This window comes from Tachysurus vachellii, chromosome 1 (assembly GCF_030014155.1).
Source record: "Tachysurus vachellii isolate PV-2020 chromosome 1, HZAU_Pvac_v1, whole genome shotgun sequence".
Classification (NCBI taxonomy): Eukaryota; Metazoa; Chordata; class Actinopteri; order Siluriformes; family Bagridae; genus Tachysurus; species Tachysurus vachellii.
In genome coordinates, this window is record NC_083460.1 from 35,810,350 (window position 1) to 35,834,429 (window position 24,080).

At 39.7% G+C, this 24,080-nt stretch overlaps 1 long non-coding RNA gene across 1 annotated transcript; it reads left to right on the forward strand.

Annotated features, from left to right (window-relative positions):
• The first annotated feature begins 13,433 nt into the window (after positions 1-13,433).
• On the forward strand, positions 13,434-17,853 carry LOC132855690 (uncharacterized). The gene is made up of 3 exons (XR_009649362.1): positions 13,434-13,722; positions 14,040-14,086; positions 17,507-17,853. It is a non-coding gene; the product is annotated as an uncharacterized LOC132855690 (long non-coding RNA).
• Positions 17,854-24,080: the final 6,227 nt, after the last annotated feature.

The following is a 24,080-nucleotide window of genomic DNA, read 5'->3' on the forward strand; positions in this document are numbered from 1 at the left end:
TTGCTTTCAAGGATTTATAGGCTGTGACTTTTCCTCTTTTTCCTCCAGCCAGAAATGTAAAGCTTCAGTCAAAACAGGTCGACATCAAAGCACCCTGAATTTATTGCAGAAATTTGGATTCAGTTCATAATCATAAGCCAGCATAAACCATTTAATTACAGCTGTAATACTTACATTAGTACTATTATTATTGTTCATATTGGATGTTGTGATTAACCATCACAGTTATTCGACTATATATCATCATCATTATTATTATTATTATTATTATCATTATTATTATTATTATAGAATAATATAATAGCATGCATGTAACCCCTCATTTAACTGTCAGTAATAAAAAAAATCTACGTTAACATCCTTTATGTATATATCACTTTCAGTGAGATTAGTACGTTTAGTACGTTACTTTGTTGCTGGGGAGGAAACCTCGGTGGTATATATTGTTTACTTAATATAACTCTTTCACTTTGAAATGTGGAAATATCTTAAAAAAAAAAAAAGCATTTTAAAGAGGAATTGGTTTTAAAGCTTTAAATCCACTACATTAATGCATTTCTATAAAGAATACAAAATGAAGGTACAACACCAGCAGCAAGAGCAGCTACAGATTAGTGCCCCTTTATCTGAACATGTACTTTATGTACGCTAGTTTTCACATGTTCAATAATCTGATCTGTGTTTGAAGTGCACTTCTGTTGTTGTAGACTATGTGCAGCTGTGTGTAAGCCCTGACGTGTACTTTAGTCATTTTTCTGTCAAGCGTGTAGGGGTGGTCTGTTTCACTTTGGTTGGAACAGACTGCACCGATTGGAGGTTTCAAATTCAAGCACAATTCCGAAGGTCAACAAGTACGATGTGGGCCTGCATGGCCTGGACAAGCCAGAGAAGTGTGTTTGCCACGTCAGCAGTTTTAAGCTAGTCTGCCTTGGGGATCTGTGGAAATCCTGTAAGGGTCTTACTGTCTGCTTTATGCAGCAGCAGCACACACAGACACACATGCACACATGCGCACACACATACACACAGACAGGAGGGGCGAAAAGTGGGGGAAGTGAAGAGGTGGGGGAGTTGCGAGGCAAACAGCCCAGCTCACATTCCAGAGCCTTTGCTATTCCAGGGGGAAAAAGAAAGCAGAGAATGTAAAAGGTAGCGAGGAAGGAATGGGAGACAGGCAGAGGGTTGGGGTAGAGGCAAAATGGGGGGGGCATATCCAGCAGTTGCACTGACTATAATTAGACAGAAAACAGGCGAAGCCCTCCTGCCATCAATCAGAGACACGGCAGCACCAAGAAAGGAACATACATCCTGTTGACTGGAAGCCTTTATCTGGAGGAAAGGTTTTTATGTCGCACCAAATATAGAGATCACACCCTCGCCAAGCTGGTGTGTGTTGTAAAAAGGGGCCTCGGTTGCCTAGTTACCTGTTGCAAGGGTAAATACAGGAGGGAATATGGAGGTGCCACGTCAGTTAGTAGACACGGGGGAAACCAGGCCTGGGAAATGGCCCTTTATTAGTGTCAAACAGCAGTGATGTTGGATTTGGGCAAATCTGCACTAATCAGTGTTTTAGAATAAAGGGATTATAGTATGTCCTGTAGATGGATAGAACAAGGAATTAAAACGTATACTTAAGGTAATAGAAAAAAGACCCTTCATCATCATGTGATGATGTGGTGTGTGTTGTTCCGGAGAGTAATGTTTAAGATTTACTTTGTAAAGAAATAAATCAGTTTGAAGTGGTTATAAATCCTAGTCAAAGCCAATGATTAAAAAAACAAAATCACATGTGAGATAGACACAAGCTGATGTGAACTTCTTAACAAAAAAGTCCAGAGGGAAAAATTATGCATAATTAATTAAGTTGCTTTTTTATAAAATGTTCTTTTTTAGTCACACATCTCTCAGCCCATGTAATCATGGTTATGCTGTTGTCAAAAAGACACAGTTCCATGCTCAGTTCCCCATGTTTCCTTTTAAGCTGTCTTTAGGATAAAAGTCCTAATCAATAATTTTCACAAAAAAAAAACAAAAAACCCCTACACATACTCCAGAATATGGGCTAAGTGGTTTTCTTTTTTTTTTTTTTTTTAACAATCAGGTGTAAAAATTTCCCTATGAACAAATCTAATCTCAGGATTTTTCTCTGGAAGCAATTTTGAAAACAGTTTCACATTTCAGGAAGCTTGATTTTAGAGATTTGCTCTTCAAAGTGGATCTTTGCATCCTTTCTGACTCTTTGTATGAGTGATATTTTTTGAAACGCTTTTATGATGGAATTTTCTGGTGCACGTGGCGCAGGGCTTTCCATCGCACTGCGAGGGGGGGACTTACAGGGTCTTTCTTAGATGTGTAAAATGAATGCTTTGTAATGAAATATCCCACCCAGCGCGAGTTTTTGCTACATGGGGGAGGAATGGGTGGGAGGAAGCAAAGACCAAAGGATCGAGAATGAGAGAAGAGAAGGGAAGATGTGGGTGGGAGGGGGAAGCAGAGGAACTGCTTCTTGACCTCATTTGTTAATGTGTAACAGGCCTTTCTGTGGGTTGTGTTTGACAACTGTTGCACAATCTCTTGTGTTTTTCAAAAGCAGAGCGGTCCTTTGCACTCTGGATGCCTCTTTTCTGTGCCGCCATGGGTGTGGTGGTTTGGCAGTTTGAAGGTTCTGTAAATGGTCAGCTTTGGCAAGAACTAACTCACAAACTATCCCACTCTCTTACTATTTGCTTGGACTGCTTTTCCTGCCTAGCCTTTTTCATTGCTTTGTTTTTCAGATTTTTCCCTCATAAGATTTGCTTTTTAAATTGGCAAGACAAGACAAGACATGGTTTGAAACAGTCGAAAATTAAGGCTCACTATTGATTTGCCATTTTTTTAAGAACCGATTCAGGATCGGAATTTCTGATATGTCTCTATAAATTGGATGTCATGACCATTAGCAGGTTTTGACCCATCTGCATAATCTGGTCTCTTAAAATATAATAATTTAGCATTTTCTAATTACTTCAGGTCAAGTGATACAAATGATCTGCGTAATCTTTTAAGAGCTGTAATCTTTCAAGATTGAATTTTTATTTTGTTTATAAATTAGCTCTAATGGCTCTTGCCATGTTTCTACGCCTGCTGTTTAAGACTGTCTCAGAATGGAGCCATTTTCCATTCACATATTTAGACTTATATAAAGATATCTAAAGAATTTGTAAAGAATGATTAAATATTTATCTAGAGTGATCTTTATACAGTTGACTCAAAACAAATTTGTGTTAGTCTAGGTAACACAATGGCACTCCACTGTTGGTGAAAGGAAAGTGAGTGAATTAATTAGCTTTGGATGACTCGAAACCCAATTTCTAGCTCTTTTTCCCATTTCACACAAGGCGTATTGACACAGCCACTCGACTTTTGACCTTACTGATCACTCTGTAAGAACACAAACTCCAAGCCATGCACGGAATAGCCTCTGGACATTGGTCAACAAAGGCAGCTGCCTGTGATATAAATGGGTTGTTATGGAGGCAAAGTCCACTGTCCAAATGCAGAGGCTCAGGGCATCTGCTTAAGCTGAGAAGATGAATGGGTGCTCAGCCCAATCTCAAACCACTAGCTAGGTTCAAAAGGTTCAAATACTGTTTCATTAAAAGAACAATTATAATACAAGGCGTGTTTTTGCTTTACAGAAGGTGAAACACAGCATTGTAGCTGTGTTGCCTTTGGGCCAAAGGTGTGTTGAGTTCTGAGTTTGGTGCTCTGTGGTGATACGTGTGACATGAATTACATGTCAAGTGAAGCCAGAGGGGAAAAGAGATTACGAATGTGGAAGGGGGAGGCTGTATACATGTCAGATGAGTTTGAATGGAGAATGAATGTAGACTTTGATTTAATCAGGTTGGTGAGAAAGAAAGCAAGAGACAGAGGGATGGGCTGGAGGCTGATTAAGATGATAATTCAGGACTGATAAAGACATTAATTCTATGAGTCTGTAAAGAAAGAGAATAGCTTTCTCTCTCTTTTTCTCTCTCGTGCTCCCTTTTTCTCACTTTTGCACTTTCTCACTCACAGCAGAGCTCTCTATATATAACTCTGCATGACACCTTATTTAGGTGACTATCTATTTTCACTCCCCTGTCATTAGTCTTTCTTTAGTTCTCTGTTTTGCTCCCTTTCTCTCCAACAGGCAGTAGGCTAATGGAAAGCTGTAACATAAAGGCAAAAGCAGGTCACTGCTGATTGGGAACAAGGACAAGGGCTTTTTCTAAAACCAAAAAAAAGGAGAAAGGAATGCAGAACAGGATTTATGGTTAGTGCTATTTTGGTTGGAGTCATGAGGTTTCTAACATTAGTGGCATTGTTCCTCCTTGAGAGTCCTCGTCAGATTGAGCCCTTGGCCAAACTGTCCTCTAAAGAAACCTTTAATTAAAACACAGTTGCATCTGGTTTGAATTACCTTTTGTCCTTTATGTGCAAAAAAAGCCTTTAGAAATTTACTAACTTAAAAGAGATAGTTTATTGAAGACAGTTAGGCATTTATGCCCCTGTGTCTTATTATAGTGTCTTATCTCTAACCAGAGCTCTTAACTATCGATTTTTAAGGATGAGTTTCCAATCTTTCAAGAAGAAAGGCTGGGCTTTCTCTGTTTGTATTCAACATTTATTCATGCCCTGCAGGTCTATGGGATCATCTTCATATATATTTCAAAAACTGTGCAATCTCTCTCTCTCTCTCTCTCTCTCTCTCTCTCTCTCTCTCTCTCTCTCTCTCTCTCTCCTCAGCCGCTAGTGCAATAGGCATGCAACAGCTGAGCTCAATTGAAGCCTTCATATCTATCTGTCTGTCTGGACCCCACAGGCTCCATCTTTGATCTCACAGGGATCCAAATGTTCAGTTTAATAAGACACAGATGAAGCCCAGCACCCTTGTTATCCCACTCAGGGAAGGGACCCTGTTTCCTCCGGCCTTCACAACCACTTACACGCTAACTTTTGAGAAACAGGCCTCGCTCATGAAGGTCAGCTCTATACGGTTTGATCCGTTTGCTGTGAAACGTGTGACTGTTGTTTGATTGATTTCTCTTTTTGCAATCTCAGACTGGCAGACATAAGAACCCGTTTCTAACCCCCTCCTTTCCTTCTGATGGAGTCCTGAGGGTTTCCAGAGAAGGGGAGGGTAGAGAGGCTGATTGAGAAGTAACCAGAGGAATGTATTCTTCTCTTGCATGATTAATGCCCTCTCGTCCTGCCACAGAGCCACACTGCTCTATTTTTAGCGTGCAGTGTCAAAAAGGGGCCTGCAGGAATCGCAGTGGGCTGCAATTCACATGATGGATGAAATCATCACAAAGTACAGTCTCTGTCTTATTTCCATACCCACTCTTTCTTTCTTTCTTTCTTTCTTTCTTTCTTTCTTTCTTTCTTTCTTTCTGTCTGTCTTTCTTTCTTTCTCTGAAATGGAAATGAGAATTCCTTTTTTGTCCTCGACGTGAAAAACGAGGCAGCTAGCGCTCGCGATCATCGGAATGTTTTCTTTCAGGTGTTGGATCGCTGTCAAATGTGGTGAAAAAAAAAAAACTGGAGCGAGCAGTAAGCAGCGGCAAAGGGAGGGAGAGAAAAACGAGACGAGGCGAAGAGGAACAAAAACAAAAGAGCATAAAAACAGATCTCGACAGAAAAAAAGAAGGGAGCGAGGGAGAGAGAGGACGGGGGGTGGAGAGGGGAGGGGAAGGGGGGAGCAGACAGAAGAGGCTTTTGTGTGCAAGACAGCCATCGCTGAGAGAGAGAAGGGATTGGGATCAGCTGATGAGCTGATGTGATAAAGAAAAAAAAAGGCGGCTTCTCTGCACACAGCACAAAGGCAGACAGGAGAGAACGTCAGGTTTTGACATGAACCCAACCAGCTGCAGCTGCGGCCAGCCTTTTGGCTTTATTACAGTTCGTTCTTCAGCTCAATGCTGCCTGCCCAAAGTATTGTTGCCAACTGCATTTCCGACATGTCTCAACTTGACACGTTTTCTGTCTCTGCACATTTGCAAGCGGAGATTTCTTTGCCTCCTTCATGTTGGCTCCGCAAAGCTGGCCTGTTTTCCACAGTTTCGATCTGGGAGCAATTAGAGTTGGATGATTTTCCTGGCACACAACCACATACAGTACAAATATGAGCCTCTCCTCATCTATCCATGGAAAACATGTCCTCCAGTTAGAGCACTGTGCTATTCAACATTGCATATTGGCCGAGAGCAAGAAAGAAGTAAAAAAAAAAGAGAGATGAGGAAAAAGGGATAACAGATAAAGTGACTGAGTTCATAGCACAGACTCATAACTCAGTCGTCACCCGTGTTATATAACTGTGCCACGGTGAATAATGTACTTGCTGTATCCCAAAAGATCAAACAGTGTCTCTGTTTCGCTCACTCCTTCTTTTTTTTTCTTTCTGGGCTTCATATACTTAGACACTGTGTTGTCATATTGTTCTGTTTCTATCTTACATTCCTTATTTGGGTTAGTGTAAAGAGAAATGCTGCATACTTGTAACACTACAGTTTTATTTTCATCTCGAAACACATTGCTAAAACAACATGAGGTTTAATCGTCTTTAATTTGAGCGAAAGTCTCAATTCACCATTCCTTATTTCACTTCAAACCCAGACTTGGAACAAAGCTAGGCATGAAAAATGTGGTGTGTCTAACATCCTGTCCACATCCAGCCGCATGCAGACTGACTATTTCTCAGAAGAATGTGCTGGACCGAGTCCCGAAACACGTGGTCCGCGCCTCCTCTCATGTTCCCAAACAAAGAGAAATGTTAATAACATACTGCTGACGAAGGGTACAGGGAACATGTGAATCCCCCCTCTCTTTGTTTGTGCGCACATCTGGGATTCAGTAATAGTACTGGTAGAAAAAGCAAGGTTTCTCCTCCCCCCTGTTAGCAGGCGGGCAGGAGTGTGTGGGAAGAAAACGATCCGGTGTCATGCTGCATGGAAAGTTGTTGGCCAAGCCAAGCAGGATATGCTGGAATGGGAGGGGGCATTTCGGCACAAGGGAACGTTGAAATCCAGCAGGCGCCCTGCCAAGAGCAAGAGAGAGTCTCTGAGTGTATGAGATTATGAGTGTACTTGTGAGTGTGTGTGTGCATGTGTGCGTATGAGTGTTATTGAGATATTTTCATAACTGGCACAGTTTCAGGGTGGATATCTTACAGAAGTTTTGGTAGCACCTGCTTCTGGAAAGTTTAGCTGTCTGATCTGCTGAGATTACGGAATGCCAGATATTGACGGAATGACAGCGTTGTCAGTGCAGGAATGTAGCTGTGAGCCAGCACTCTTACTCATGTACAAATGTACCCACACACTGGGCAGGGCAGGAACAAGACAGCCTTGTGAATGGCAGGTTCAAATTATAGAACAGGCATGAGGAAGGCGTGTTTTTTGCTTTCTTCTTTTTTTTTTAAAAATCCGTCGTCCTGCCTCGACAAAGCCCGAAAACCCTGTTATGTAGAGGGAGGAGTCTTCTCAGAAGGTAATTAGAATCATTAGAAAAAACATTCACAAAACACTGACTGAATTCATTGCTTCAGAATAATTGGGTGTGACATCTGCGGCATACAGAGTGCAGAAATATAAGCCGGTGATGACGGTGTGACGGTGACATTAGAAAAAGAATGCCTGCCCTCGTAGCAGCATGTGAAACCCTGGCTTATGTGTCAGTTTCTGCGGAGTGGTCCTATGTGGAGGGAGACGTGGGTGGTATGTTCTAGTGTGGAATGAGGTTAAATATAGCTGCAGGGATGAGGGTATTATGTTTGTGTGAGTGTTTAGGAGCTTGAAGCTAGGGGCTATCCATCCCCCGCTACTCCTACACCACCACCACCACTACCCCTGCCTTAAGGTTTGGAAATGCTATTTTGGCTGCACACACACACACACACACACACAGACAGAATAATCACACAAGGCTTACTGACTTCCCTATCAAGGACACGGGCATGAACTGTCAGTGTAAGCAGCATGTTACACCAACGTCACTAAACCCATCATGACATACCCCTTAGCACTGAGCAATCCCTGCTAGAAATAATATCCATCCTTAGTTCTACACTTTAGTCTAAGTGGTCAGTTTGGCTGATGACTGAGAGCGCTGCCGTAATGTCTGCTTTGGCTCACAGTGTCAGATATCGAGGAAGGGTTTAGAAGCACATCATCACATCTGTTATCCTCGTGGCCGATAGAGCCGGTCTGAAGCACTCGGCTTCAAATAGAGTCATTGAGAGTGCTGGTATTTTAAGAGCAGTCTATCAGGATGCCTCACCTTGGTTATGTTGGTGTAAGAGTGTCACAAAATGTTCAAGCCAAACCGTGGTTGAGTAGAGCATGATATTTTGAACTTGGGCCAATGGACATATTTACATGCAAAACATGTTTGAAGCTTATGCTGAAACTCTGTTCAATACCTTTTTGTTACTCATGAAAGTTGACTCAAGAAACTTACGTAACAAGTAGCTAAAATTAGCTCTGCATGTTTGGCAAACGATTATTTAATTGCTTCACTAGTTTTTTAAAACTATTAATAGTTAGGAATATTTTAGCATTTCTCAAAACAGATTACGTTCTACTGCATCTGTGACACATGTGATTACCAAAGATTAGAATTTCCTCACATTTGCCTGTATTTGAGTAAGAAGAACAGACAACTATTAAGAATAAATGGTGAAACTAAAACATGTCCTTAGGTAGATTTATCCAACTTTCCAACATTTGAGCAATATTATTCTTGGTAAAAGTGATTCTTGTGCATTCCCTTTTTGTGGTAATAACACAGCATCAGGCAGAAATAAAGGCACTTCCATGGTAGGGCTATGCTGGCTAGGGTGGTGAAACAACCACAGATTCTTCCATCTGAAAAAGTAGTTCCTTTTTAGAAAGGTGAATTGTTGCTACGAGAATGCAGAAAGCATTCTGTTAAAATGTGATGCGCATAAAATCTTTTTGACTTAAAAGCTGACCATGGAATTGTATTATACATGAGTTTTAAGTCAGTTTCTATTCTTTTGTTTTCTCAGTACAGGTGAAAAAAAAATGATGGCGAACTTCTCGACTTTCGATTATGCAAACCTCAGCAAATTTTATTCCAAATGTCCGTACAGTCATGTAGTCATGGAGATGGATTTATGTGTCACCAGGTATATTTTTTCAAAAAATACTTTTTTTATACTCCTGTCAGCATTGTGCACCATCTATATGTGTCATGTGTCATCGTTATGCTGAATTGATTCTTGACTACATTACTACCCATGTAACATGACTATGTCACTTGGTACATGTCACACGTCAGACTGAAAGGTATGTCACTTTGCATTCTTTAGCTTTAATCTTAGTCTGTATGTTTAGCTGTTTTGGTTTGTACTCCTAGTTTTATTCAATAAAAACCTGCGTGAAGTGGATTCAAAAGTGACCAGATTTAAATATTTACTTGGTAATCGCTGACATTTCAGTGGTTGATTATATGGCATAGTATATGACATTCACTTCAGAGGGATTGACCCGTACATACTTAAGCTACACGTTAGGCTGGTTATTGTTTCGAAGGCGACCGACAGAGACTATATCTGCTTTTTGTCCAAAAGGGACTTACTATTGTTGGAATTGTGTATGGGAGGTGTTCAGAAATGCACTGACTCTGTTCTCATTACCCAGTGTCCTTGGTGAGTGGGTTATATTTAGCTGTTGTGGGCCTGTCAGAGTGCTGTGGCATCTGACCCGAGCATGCGGGCTCCGGCGCAGCGTCACATTTCACAAGCTGAGCTCGGGCTCACTGGACCACTTCATTTCCCCAGAAGGCGGTGATTTATAGAAGTGGATCAGGTGTCCCGGCGTCTGCTGAAGCCATCAGGGAGGATTCATTCGACTTTGAGACTTGTGACCTGAACCAAGGGCAAGACAGAGGCAGGGGTAACTTGAGACAAGTCTCTGGACCACAGCTACAGGCAACGCATTGACTAAGCAGAGGGATTGGCAGTGTTTAGCACCGGCCTTGACATGAGGGATCAGTGACGTTTCACACACATCCACACACATATACACACACAATGTTCATTAATGTTATGACGCTTCAGTGGAAATAGTATCCTTCGATTCCATCAGTGCATTTCCCTCTCCTTACTGCATCCCAGACGTCTTACTGCCTTAAACATGTTTATTCACCGTATTTCAAATCTTTCTCTCTGTATGTGCAGTATGTCCTAAGCACACACAGATCTGCTCCTCTCTCGCTCCCTGCACTGTCTGGCAGTCAGACGCTTTGGAGGAACGTTTCACCTGGCTAAAGCTAGCTGAGTTTTGACAGAGACTCATAGAAAGAAAGAGAGACAGAGACAGAGAGAGGGGGGAAGTGGGGGAGATCTGGGTTCCTGGAAACATCCTGTCATGTTTTAACAGGAAAAACTGTCTGTCTGCCAGCTCAGCAGCCCTCATGAGTCTGGGTGCAGACACACACACACCACACACACGCACGCAGTACATTATATAAACTTAAATAGAAATAAACAAGGCTCTTTTCTATAGTTTGTAATATATACAACACAGAATGACTGCTTAGAAGAATTAAAAATTAATATATAAATGAAATAAAACTTGATTTTTTATTTTGGCATTTTCTCCTGTAGTTGATGAATGACAAAGGATTTTGCATGTGAGCAAGCACGTTTATACTCTAGGGAAACAACATGGTCATTTTTTCCCCTGAGAATTTGTTTGCAGTTAATTACGTTAGAGATGTCAATCATTTTTTCCACACACATTTTTGCAATGTAATGAGCGATATTTATTGTTAATGGAAATGTAAGTAGTTTTGTACGGAACTGAGTAGAATCATTGTTTTGGATTCCTTCGAAGGAGGATGCAGTCTGCTTCAAAAATTATTGGCACGCACATGACTAGATAGATAGATAGACAGAGCGCCATGTTAACGATGACTTGTCATTTGTCTTCTCTGAGAGAGCAAAGGCGGATTTAATACAAAACAAAACACAACTATGTCGTTTCCTCAACCATGATGTCATTCCCAGCAGAACTGAAAGGGGAAGTGGGAGGAATCTCGCAATGTTGTTAAACTCCCATCCTGTGATTGATCAGAGTGTGTGTAGTTGTGTGCGTGTGTACACTTACACACTCCAGCTTGCATGTGTCTGCATGTAAGCAGGGAAATTTTATTGTTGCACTGATACTCATGCTACCCCTCCCTTCTGTGGCATTCATTTATGTAATCAGTTCCCATGAATGGGATGATTCTTACTTCAGCTTTTTTCCCCGTCTGTATACGAATCTACTTTTGTACTACATTCAAGTTCATGATATAGAATCAGTTACACCTATTTCTACCGTATAAACTAATTGAGCTTGGCAGTCACTTTACATCAAAAATATTTGTACATTGATGCATTCATAAATGTACTTTGCCTTATTTCCTTTCATTTCCTCTTACTTATTTATGAAGAAATCGTTTTTTCTTCCTGTTAATTTAAATAACCCTGTCGAATACTTTCCAAATAGGGTCCATTACAACCAAGCATTTACTTATTACAAAACACCTCTGTTGCTAAGGTTTAACCAATAAAAACAAAACAACATCTATTAGAAAACAGTGCAGCGTTATATAATGTAGGTCAGCTGCATCTTAGCTAGCTAGCAAGCTAACACTAAGCTACTTGTTGAATCAGTCTGCTGTAATGGATTATAATTTTCCAGTAATTCAATTCCACTTCACTCTGTGTCAGTATATAAGCACGATCTCTCCGCTCTTACTGTGTTGTATGATTAACATCCTAGACAACAGAGAGAAAGACCTCTTCATTGGGCGGCTTTGATTTTCAGCACGGAAACGTGGTTGCCAAGCCGACTTCATCTACCCCGGACACAAGCAAGCACGTAGCCTTCTGCCACCATTACTGTAATGAAAAGGAGGGAGGAGAGGCCTCAACTTCTCATTATGGCTTTTTGAAGATACAAAGAGGATTAATGTTGGAAATCCAGGGCTTTTCATGATGAAATGTTTGAGGATAACAGGTATATATATATATATATATATATATATATATATATATATATATATATATATATATATATATATATATAGAGAGAGAGAGAGAGAGAGAGAGAGAGAGAGAGAGAGAGACATGGAGATATATATATATATATATATATATATATATATATATATATATATATATATATAGAGAGAGAGAGAGAGAGAGAGAGAGAGAGAGAGACATGGAGAGCGATCTCTTAGCTCATACATCTTTCTTTTACAGTCCCACAGTTTCTGGGTTTCGGCCACCAATTCTTCCAACCATTTTAGAAACTCTATTTAAACCCAACTAATGTTAGATCAACAACCGCATTTCAACTTTGGCTTAGTCTGTAATTAATGAAAAGAAACTTGAATATAACAGAGCTTATGATTTATATATACATGGACTCATTTTAGACACATTTTCTTCTCAGTAGTTCTGCCACACATCTGAGAAAAAATGTTAACATTCCAAACTGTCTTTATACCTTTATTTACATATAATTATATGTCTATATAAATGAAGTAAAAGCTACATCTTAGCTAGTCACAGGATCAGACTTCACGAACATGAACCGTTGGCTGAACATCTGACGCATATGGCACACAAAACTGGCAACACGTCAAAGTCAGCCTTTGATTGGTTGATTCTAAGCGATTTCGTGTGTGAAATAATTTGTCTCTTTATTTTCCTCTGTTCTGTACAACGAATTTAATTGTATTTATTTTATTTATTTATTTATTTATTTATTTATTTATTTATTTATTTATTTATTTATTTATTTTTATATAAATTCTATTCTATATTTATTCCATTTGTATAACACAGAAAGTTGTAAAAAGCATTTCACTGCGTGTTGTGCTGTGTATGATTGTGTTTGTGGCTAATGATGAATTTAAATTTCAAATCCTTTGAATGTTCTTTTTATTTATCTAGATTAATCTTGAATATGTTATTTGAAACAAATATACACACACATGAAACACAGATAAAATATGAATAGAAGGAAAAAATATTAAGCTGGAAGTTTCAAACAGTTCACAGCACGTCTGAGTGAGACTAGAGTTGTGCAACAAGGGACTCGGGCACAAACAAAAAATAGTTTACGCAAACAGGAAGTTTATATACAGCACAAATGTTGGGTATGAAGCATGTGGCTGTAAGTGTACAATCAGTTAGAAAGCCTGTGGGCAGGTACAAAAAAACACACACACATTTTCATGCACATCTGTAGCTGAGACCATTTGTTTTTCCAATTTGAATTTTTCCGTGTTTCTAGCAACATAGTGAAATCCTTCATAATTCTTTTTTTTTTCCCACTTCTGGTTTGACTCTGAATACAGACACAGATACAAATATTTGGATGCCCAAACAGATACAGATTGCATTACCCCCTTAATCTAGATGATGTCAAGACCACAGATCTAGCATTAACAGAACCAGTGATGAAAGATTTTTGCAGTATGTTTAGAAATACTATTAAGTTTGCATCACCAGCTTCATCATAAAAAGGACCCAGAGAGGTCTCTCATCCGTAGAGTCTAAAAACAGCCACAGGGCACTCCAGCAGCAGGAGGATGTGCAGCCATGACAACTCCAGTGTTTTGCACACAAACATCTCATGCTGAACACAATAGCCATGTCTATTATCACCGTGATGTCAGGTAATAATCAGACACACACTCACATAAAAAATAAAAATAACAGCTTATTTATTTAAAAGGACCAGATGAAAGAAACGACAGCTAAATTACGTACTTGTACATACTTTATATTAATACCAGCCGCTTTTACATTTTTGCTATAAAGGCAGTGCAGAAATGACTTAGACATCATTCAGCATTTATAACAGTGTAGCTTTTGTAATAGATGTACTGTAAGCCATTGTAAAGTGGAAAGACGATCCTTTAAGTGTGCTTGTGTGTGTTTCTGTCCATCATTCTGTTTGTCTTTCTTTATTTCTTTATACTGGACACCGCAGACAAAGATGGAGGACTGTCTTCCTCTTTAAGACCCCAAGTCCCCTAAGTAAGGCTCAAGTCCACAAACACACACACACACACCAAGCAAATCCTGAGCTTTCAGCAATGGCTGCCGTTGGGGCAAACAGCTTCCCAAAGGTGTCGCAGCAGCTGCTTCACTCCCACTATAAATAATCATGGTGACAGGAACACACACTCACACTCATATGTACATCTGCCAGTATCTAAAACAACTCCAGCACCCGAGAAAAAACTCAGTCCCTGAGAGAGATATTGAGAGACCTCCAAAAGCTACAAGTCGTGCAGGCCCACAGCAGAACAGATTAGCCAATACTAACTTCAAATTGCAGCCATTTATTTTATCGTCTGTGTTATTGGTTTATTTTCTAGTCACAACTGTTGTTAATACATTGTTCCCCATGTCAGCTGTGATAGCAACTATGTCTGAAATGTGACATTTAACTGAACACTGATTCTTATCTCAGCTCCCACAGCGAGATTGAAGGACACACCATGTAGGCCAAATGTGGGAAAAAACCAAGTCTCATGTCCGTACAATCCAAAACACATCATTAATGGGTATATGAAGACTTTTTTGATCCTTGCAGATGTTTTTATACAGTGAGAGCATGTTAAGATTCTTCAGTCCTGTGACTGTGACGTAAAAATCTAATAAGGGACAGATTTCCCCTTAATGTTATAATATTAACTGATGCTTATCTGTAGAGTCCTGTGTGGATATTAATATGCTTCTGTCGGCCAGCCATCTGTAAATCAGTTCCCTGTCATGTCCTCACATTAGATTAGACCACATTGGATTAACCTGCTCTGATAACAGTTCTTTTATAGGGAAAGAAGCTATACCTTCATTTTCCTGTATGACATAGTAGTATCTCTATTTTTCCCACCAAACATTTGAATAAATATTAAATAAATATTTGATGCTACAGAGGTATAAAGGCAGCTCTGACAGTAAAGCTGGCTATAATTCAAATCAGGGGTCGATATTAATTCTATTGTTCTAATATATATTACTATCATTCTATCATTCTATTTAACAAAGAGAAAACATAATTGTTGATGTCATAAAACTTTAGGTTAGAAGCTGTTTTTTCAACATTTATGGGAGTATGCAGAGTCAGCCTTTTGTAATGATTAGTATGTTTTTTGGCACATGATACTAACAGGATAGATATATTCACTCCTTGCCTTTTTGCAATAATGTGACAGGCTCTGGGTCCAGTTTTCATCTTAATAATACATGATTATTAGTATCTGGGGCTGTAACTGGGGATATAACTGGGGCTGTAACTGGGGATGTAACTGGGGCTGTAATGGGATGTAACTAGGGTGGTAACAGGATGTAATTGGGGATATAACTGCGGCTGTAACGGGATGTAACTGGGGATGTAACTGGGCTGTAACAGGATGTAACTGGAGATATAACTGGGGCTGTAACAGGATGTAAGTGGGGATGTAACAGGATGTAACTGGGGATGTAACAGGATGTAACTGGAGATATAACTGGGGCTGTAACAGGATGTAAGTGGGGATGTAACAGGATGTAACTGGGGATGTAACAGGATGTAACTGGAGATATAACTGGGGCTGTAACAGGATGTAAGTGAGGATGTAACTGGGGATGTAACAGGATGTAACTGGGGATGTAATGGGCTGTAACCGGATGTAACTGGGGATGTAACAGGATGTAACTGGGGATGTAACTGGGGATGTAACAGGATGTAACTGGGGATATAACTGGGGCTGTAACCGGATGTAACTGGAGATATAACTGGGGCTGTAACAGGATGTAACTGGGGATGTAACAGGATGTAATTGGGGATATAACTGCAGCTGTAACGGGATGTAACTGGGGATGTAACTGGTGCTGTAACAGGATGTAACTGGAGATATAACTGGGGCTGTAACAGGATGTAACTGGGGATGTAACTGGGGATGTAACAGGATGTAACTGGGGATGTAACTGGGGATGTAACTGGATGTAACTGGGGATGTAACTGGGGATGTAACAGGATGTAACAGGATGTAACTGGGGCTGTAACCGGATGTAACGGGGTGTAACTAGTGGTGTAACTAGGGTGGTAACAGGATGTAATTGGGAATGTAACTGTGGCTGTAACGGGATGTAACGGGCTGTAACTGAGGATGTAACTGAGGATGTAACTGCGGATTTAACTGGGGATGTAACTAAAGCTTTAACAGGATGTAACAGGGGATGTAACTGGGGCTTTAATTGGATGTAACAGGGGATGTAACTGTGGCTGTAACGGGATGTAACTGGGGATGTAATGGGCTGTAACTGGGGATGTAACTGAGGATGTAACTGCGGATGTAACTGGGGATGTAACAGGATGCAACTGGGGATGTAACTGGGGCTGTAACTGGGGATGTAACGGGATGTAACTAGTGGTGTAACTAGGGTGGTAACAGGATGTAATTGGGAATGTAACTGTGGCTGTAACGGGATGTAACTGGGGATGTAACTGCGGATTTAACTGGGGATGTAACTAAAGCTTTAACAGGATGTAACAGGGGATGTAACTGGGGCTTTAATTGGATGTAACAGGGGATGTAACTGGGGATGTAACTGGACATGTAACTAGGGCTGTAATGGGATGTAACCGGGGATGTAACTAAAGCTTTAACAGGATGTAACAGGGGATGTAACTGGGGCTTTAATTGGATGTAACAGGGGATGTAACTCAGGATGTAACTGGACATGTAACTAGGGGATGAGGTAGCCTAATGGGTAATGTGTTGGACTTCTGATCAACAGTTTGTGAGTTTGAATAACAAATCTGCCAATGCTGGGCTTCTGAGCCGGCCCCTAAACCTCAATTGCTCAGTTGTATCAAATGAGATAAAAATGACATGATGGCATAATTCATTAATACATATAAAATTCTAATCTTTATTGACTAGCAAATTAGTGTGCTGTTCTTAGAAATAATCAACTTCTGCGTGAGAACAGGGACTCTTTTTCACAATGAGACACATTATACAATCACCCCACTGGAGTTTTTTTCACTGACTTTTTTCATGCCCTGGAATTTCTATATTTCTGTGAAGCTGCTTATATCTATTCAATTGATTATTCTAATATCCATTGAATCTCATCATGTTTTATTGAGAAGTAGTGGATCAAATCTTTTAAATCATGCACAAGTTTTAATTTATTTCTTGACAAAAGTTTTTTTTTTTTTTTAATTCTGATTCTAATACTGATCCTTGATTAACATCTCAAGAAATATTAAGCATTTTAGAAAGATATTTGAATCCATGTCAAGACAGTATGTTGTATCAAATACTGAATGACATTTCTTATCGATGATGTTACTGAAGAGAATATCTTTAACATATTAAGGTTTAAAGTTCTGATTATGTTCTATGTTTTGTTCTATGTTCTATGTTTTGTTTTCTATATTATGTTATGATTATGTTCTAGTGCTACTCTGCAGAACTGGGATGCTACAGAATGATGGATTTCAAGGAGACACAGCAACCCACGGCTTACCGATTGTAGATGACATGAATCAGGTGGCCAGGTGACTCTGTGGCCTCAGCCTTATCTTATCTTCATGCTTCATCAGGGTTAGAGCCATCTTCCTCCTGTTCCTGATAAGAGCTGCCACATGGGCCAAAAGTGCCAGAAGTCCTGTTGCCTTCAAACAACCTAATCTTATCTCAGGCTTACTGCAGGTATTAAACACACATGCACATGCTGTATGTGTGCATTTACACACACACACACAAACATTGTGCTGTCACATGTTCAAGAATAGAAAAACTTGACAATGACAATGATGATAGATATTGCTGATAAAAGAGTTACGATGTATTAAAAAAACCTACTATGTATTTATTTGAGGTGAAAGATGGGTGATGTTCTAACAGCACATTAAGCAGAGAAATTAGATTATTTTCTATTTATGCACAGTCTCAACTATTCCCGAGAACATCTGTGATGTTATGTGCTACATTTTAAATTTGTCTTTTGTATCTGTCTCTGTCTGTATGTGTGTGTGTATGTGTGTGTGTGTGAATTTCTCTCTCTCTCTCTCTCTCACTCTATTTCCCATCCTAAAGTTTGTGTCCTACTTTCAGGGCTCTTTGAAAAACAGTAGTTGGAGCGTATCGGATGAAAGATAGCAAGAGATGAGAAGGGAGAGAGAGAGAGAGGGAGGGAGGGAGGGAGAGCAGAGAAAGAGAGGCCAGTGGAATCGTGTGAAGGCTTGCCTCCTTTATCGCTCAGCCCGAGACGGCTGACTTTAAAAAGGCACAGCAACCTCTCATGAGACTGAAAGCATCCTTTGGCTTTAATGATCAGCCCTCCATGTAAATAGTGGGACAGAGGCCTTCCACATCGGCAGTCCATTTAGATGACAGAGAGAAATTTTCCCTTTTTTATTTTCTAGTTTCTGTTTCTGAAGCCTGCGAAACCTGAGACTGTGACTACAATCGATGATCCATATGACTGGAAAATTTCATCAGCCGAACACACTAGGCTACTTAGAAGAGAGCCAAGTGATTCATTCAGTGACAGCCTAGCTTAGATGTAAAATTTAAACTATCGTGTGCCAACTGTCCCAAATCGGCTCGGTTACTGAAATATATGCAAAGAATTTCTGGGTCATTTAAAACCCTTGACTAGAGCGTGACTCCTCTGCACTAAAATAAGGTCAAAACTAAAAAGGACATTATATTATGTGTGCTAATGGTTTGGATTGGTGTGTGCCTCTGTGTGTATGTGTGTGTAGTAGGTTTCTGAAGGGCACAGTGGTGCTGAATGTAGAACAGGTCTATTTTGAGTGCTGGTGTTGGTTCACTATTAAGGTCCAGACTGCACTGCGTCCCAGGTGTCACTGCAGCAGGAAATCTCATGCAGTGACACCTCATCCCATTTAGATCAGACCCCTGCTGAGATCTCAGTGCCGAGAGCTAGCTTTGGTTGTGCGTGTGTGTGTGTGTTTGTGTGTGTGTGTGTTGTCTCAGGGTTTTAGGATAAAGGTGAAGGAGGATTTGGACCTGGTCAGATTAAAAGCTTAAGCCATGTGACAGACTTTGTATGTCTGTGTGTTTTTAAGTATGTATTGTCTACATCGCTGTGTGTGTGTTTGCGTGAATATATTTGATAGACACATGTGTTGTGAAAGACACATTTCAAAGAGGTCAAGAGGTCAATAAGATCTGAAAAACAATTAAATATGTACTGAAGTACATTAAAAAAAGTGTCATCTCAAGCATGTACTATGTAAAAATATGTCTGATTTTATACTTTTAATATGTGAAATACATGTCGAATGCAGCGTTTTGGTGCAGGATTTCAGAATATATTTCTTTAAACATTTTTGTCCATTTTATTGTAGAAATCTACTGTATATTTAATTATGCTAGCAAACCTGGCTACTGGTTTAATTAAAACAGCTACGATCATTATCAAACGGCTGATTTTAATGTAATTGCTAGACTAATATTTGCTCGTTGCTAGTGAATTTGCTTAGATATGTCAAATATTAACATTAAAAAGAATTCAAGCAAACAGTGTAGCTGGCTAATATTACCATAGTGCGCTACTTGTGATGTCACATGATCAAGTTTTTATCGGCAGATCAAACAGAAGTTCTATTTTAGTGGAAATGTGTATGTATGTCACTCAGCAAAGTGTGGACCATTCACTAATTTGTCCTTTGTCCACCACATACTCACACAAACACACACACATGTGCACACACACACACACACACACACACACACACACACACTTACACACATGCGGCCAATCATGCATTGCTGAGGGCTTTGGGCTGGATGGCAGCGAAATCATGTGACCATATTGTTAAGCTGTGCCCAGCTGGTGTGAACTCACTGGCACAGATATAAAGCCTCAGTGATGGGGTCACGATCTCTCTGTAAATAGCTCGGCCTGCCACAACCAAGACCCGCACGCTCTCAGTCCTGGCTTAACATAAGCCCTCGCTCACTAGAGAGTGAAAAAGGCTAATATATAGATAGATAGATAGATAGATAGAGAGAGAGAGAGAGAGAGAGAGAGAGAGAGAGAGAAAAGCACATGCACTATAGCCTATTATATTTGTCACTTGTGTGTGTATGTAATAGGTTCATGAGTCATGTGTGTAGTTTCTGAAGAACTGTCATGTAAACAATACCTCAGAATGGAGGCTCAAACAGGTGAACTAGTGTGTTCACAGCACAGCCATGTCCTTTAAAGGGGGGAAAATAATTACCACAATTTGTCTGATGTTTTGCTTTTTGAGCTTTGAACAAGATCTGAAGCTAGCAAAGCTAACAAGCAATGTCTGTAAGTGCAAGCCAAAATCTCACTTAAAACGGCATCATTAAGCTGATAACGTTTTGAAAACAGCCGAGGTATTACACATGATTGTGGAACTATAAGTGGAACTATATCATCATCTGATATGTTGTGTACACTCTTCTGGCTGCATGCTTTAGAATACTGAAAGCCACAATCTGACTGGATCTCTACACTTACCACTTTACAGCAGGGGAATGATCCAGACATTCAGCTTTTCAGAGCAAAATATAATCATTGGACTTCAAAATGTCCAGCTTCCAGTCTTATGTAAAAGTTTTAGTCTTTTTTTTATTTTATTGAAGTCATTAGAGGTAAGTAATCAAGAAAATATAGCATGCGGTTTTTGGCTGAATTTATTAACAGAAAACATCAGACTCTAGTAAATGCTCGAGGTCTGGCATCCAGAGAACTACCAATTTTCTGGTGCAATTTTGCCTTTAAACTCTGGGAGGAAGAAACCAGAGAGTGGAAAGATCCTAAATTATGTGAAAGAAATAAAGTAATTCTGATTTTCCAAGATGGCTGCCCTAATAGAGTTTCAGCATTCAGATATGCTTTTTTTTTACAGTAATTACCAGAGGATTACAGTTAAAGATTTGGGGTGAGGCAGCCTACTATTACTTCAAACATTAAACATTAGCGTTTAGATTTTTAGTGATAAGATTTAGTGCAAGTAAAAACGATTTCTGCGCTTTATCTTACGTTACATGTTACAAAATTGTGCTTTTCCCTCGTGTCTTCCCTCACTGGTGCCTCTGTGATAAGAAATGCACTTCAGTGTCACCACAACCGTTGCAACACGTGTCTGCTGGTGTGAGAGAGGAACAGTATCTCTGACAGTTGCCTTGTTTGAACCGTACACTTGCTGAAACTGAGCCGTGGCCACTTTTGGTCGTGCAGCCCTTAGCAGTTCAGATTACAGGAGATATATCAGGAACTGACCCCACAACCCATCTCTGTCAGTTATTCTAAGAAGCATATCAGTCAGCTATCTGCAGTATGCAGTATGTGATCTTTATTTCCAAGCTCAGTGGTGTAATCACTGTACCATGATGATCTCAGTCATGCATGTGCCAGATCTCTCTAATTCCCTGCCAGCTAGCTTTCCTGGAACAAGTCATATCTATAGGAAGGAACACCCGGCTTATCTATTTTCAGAACGGAGTTCGTCTGGTGATGTGTGGTTTGTTTTGGCTGGGTGCAGTGAAATGTTTTTGTGTGAGAATGAGCAAGAGAAAAAGGTTATGGTTAGATCATGGCTAGACAGCAATTAAACAGAAAGGAAGAGAGGAAGGGGTGCTTGCAAAAATGTGTGGAGATGGCACAGTGCAAGAGAGCAGCATGATGAGTCTGTTTGGCTGGAACAGGGTGGAATGGCTGGCAGTGCTGGCAAGAAAGGAAGCGAGAGAGATGTGATACAGCACCAAGGCCAAGCTGTCATCAGGCTGCTGCAATATCCTAGCACATAAAAGAGAAAGCCGAGCATTAGGCACTTTGTGTCAAGCTGGGAGCTGCTGCTTCTATCCAAAGCCTCAGCATCAGGATTACTCTAGCAACAAAAAGATCAATGTGAGAATTCAGCTCTTTATCACCACACTGAATCGTACCATACAGTGTGAAATTTCTGTCCAGTCATCAAGATCCTCATTGATAAAGCACTAATTCAAAAAACTTTCTGAAGGAATAACAAATAAAGGATACTGAATAAGACTGGTGGGGTTGTTTTGTGAGTGGTTAAAGGAATACTCCACTGTTTCCCAATCAACTATCTATCTACTACCTCTGTAGTATATGTGCCAAGGCCCAGACAACAATTTTAACATGTTTCCCCATTAATAATGTAATTCTAAGGGCAGTTGTTGGGGCAGCTAAAAGTAGCCTTTTTTCTTTCAAAATGTATATCTTGTCATTTCTAGACAGACAGACAGACAGACAGACATGGACCCAAATGCAGATTACAAAGTTGGCAAGGTCAGAGTCAGGATCAGGCACAGCTCAGGGAATCGACAATAAGAGGGCTAGGCAAAATGAAGAAATAAAGATACACAAAAAACAATAACACAATAAAAAAAAAAGGCTGATAAACAAAGAGTGTATAGCAGAGAAGGTCTTGCTGTTAAACTCTATCTATTTTTGTGTGGTCTGAAAGTGTATTCCTGCTACTATTTTGAGCTTTATCTACACACGTCACACAGCGTTATCTGTCAAACTGAAGCATCCTCATCATCTGCTTAATGTAAACAAATAGCTTGTGTAGACAAAATGGTTTATCAATTCCATAATGCAATGTGAAATCGATTCCGAAACACTATACTATAAAAAAGTCTTGGGCAGTTACTAAATCAGCAGTCAGTCCTATTTACAATTTATTATTTTGCGTATGAACTAATTTGTAGTGTAAAATGTACTGTAATTATCTGTTTCAAATGAACAGCATGTCTTTATTGTGAATATATCTTTAAAAAAAAAAGAAAATGAGTGATGGAGGGATAATTAGAAAAATAGAGCTGTTCATTATAATGAATGGAAAAAAAAAGTCTTGTACCGCTCTTGTACCTATGAATTTTTTTTTGATTTAGCCTTACAGCATTTGCATTTATGCCTCATCACAGACATACAACTATTTCACATAGACACACACACTCATTGAAAGACCGACAGGAACACTAAAAAACCTTTCATGATTGCTATTTATTTAAATCATGTCTTTCTACACAATAATCATGTCGTGTCTCTTCTGAATAGCAAACAGAAAAGTAGTTCTTGCTGTGCGCCCGTTCGTTCTTTTTGAAACCGCACAAAAACATACAGTTCTGTGCTTTCTTCTTTCATATAATTTGTACTTGTGTGTACTTGCACATGCAATTGTGTTTCACACGCAGTTTCTCAGTCACTGCTGATGATCTGTTACGGATGCGTCGGCGCAAATAAATTAACCCCAATTCACCAAAACCTAGGGTGCGTTTCACAAAGTGTGAACATTTGACACGCCTGTACTGTAAATGAAAGGCTGTGTGAGTCTACAGTCTAGGTTAGAAACAAAAATAGCCCCAGGCATTACTTTATACCATTCTCTGTATTTAACAGTTACTAAAATATGTGAATGCCAAAAACTGACCCTTATCTTTCACATCTTTCCTTGAAAAGTAGAGACATGACATTGATTATGCATAAATATTCAAAAATAACTTGCAGAGTTTAATGATTTCACTCACTAGGTCATACATTTTACATTCTCCTTAGATTGACTCTGTTCTCTGAGCACTTTTATTGCACTACTCCAGGATGATGAATTAGTTTCGTGGCTGTCTGTGCGTGTGAACATGTGGGCTGGCGCAGGTGTTTGGGTAACTCTTTACATCTCTGCCACTTCCCCAACACAATGACTGGCTTGTTTGTGGCCCAACCCTCCTGCTGCTGCAGCCCTGAACTGGCTGCAAGTACACACACATGACTAGCTGTGTTTGTCAGACTTCTGCAGAAAAGGGAAGTAAAAGAATTTTGTGTACAGGAAAACTGAGGAAAGTCTTGTATTGTCTTGAAGTAATTTTCCATTATCTGGAATCTTATAGTTTTGTGAATAAAACAAAATGATTTTTGTCCATCTTCTTTTCAGAAAGACATTTAATCAATATTTCTATACTTCATATTTCACATGATTGCATCTCATTTTTAAATAAACTAT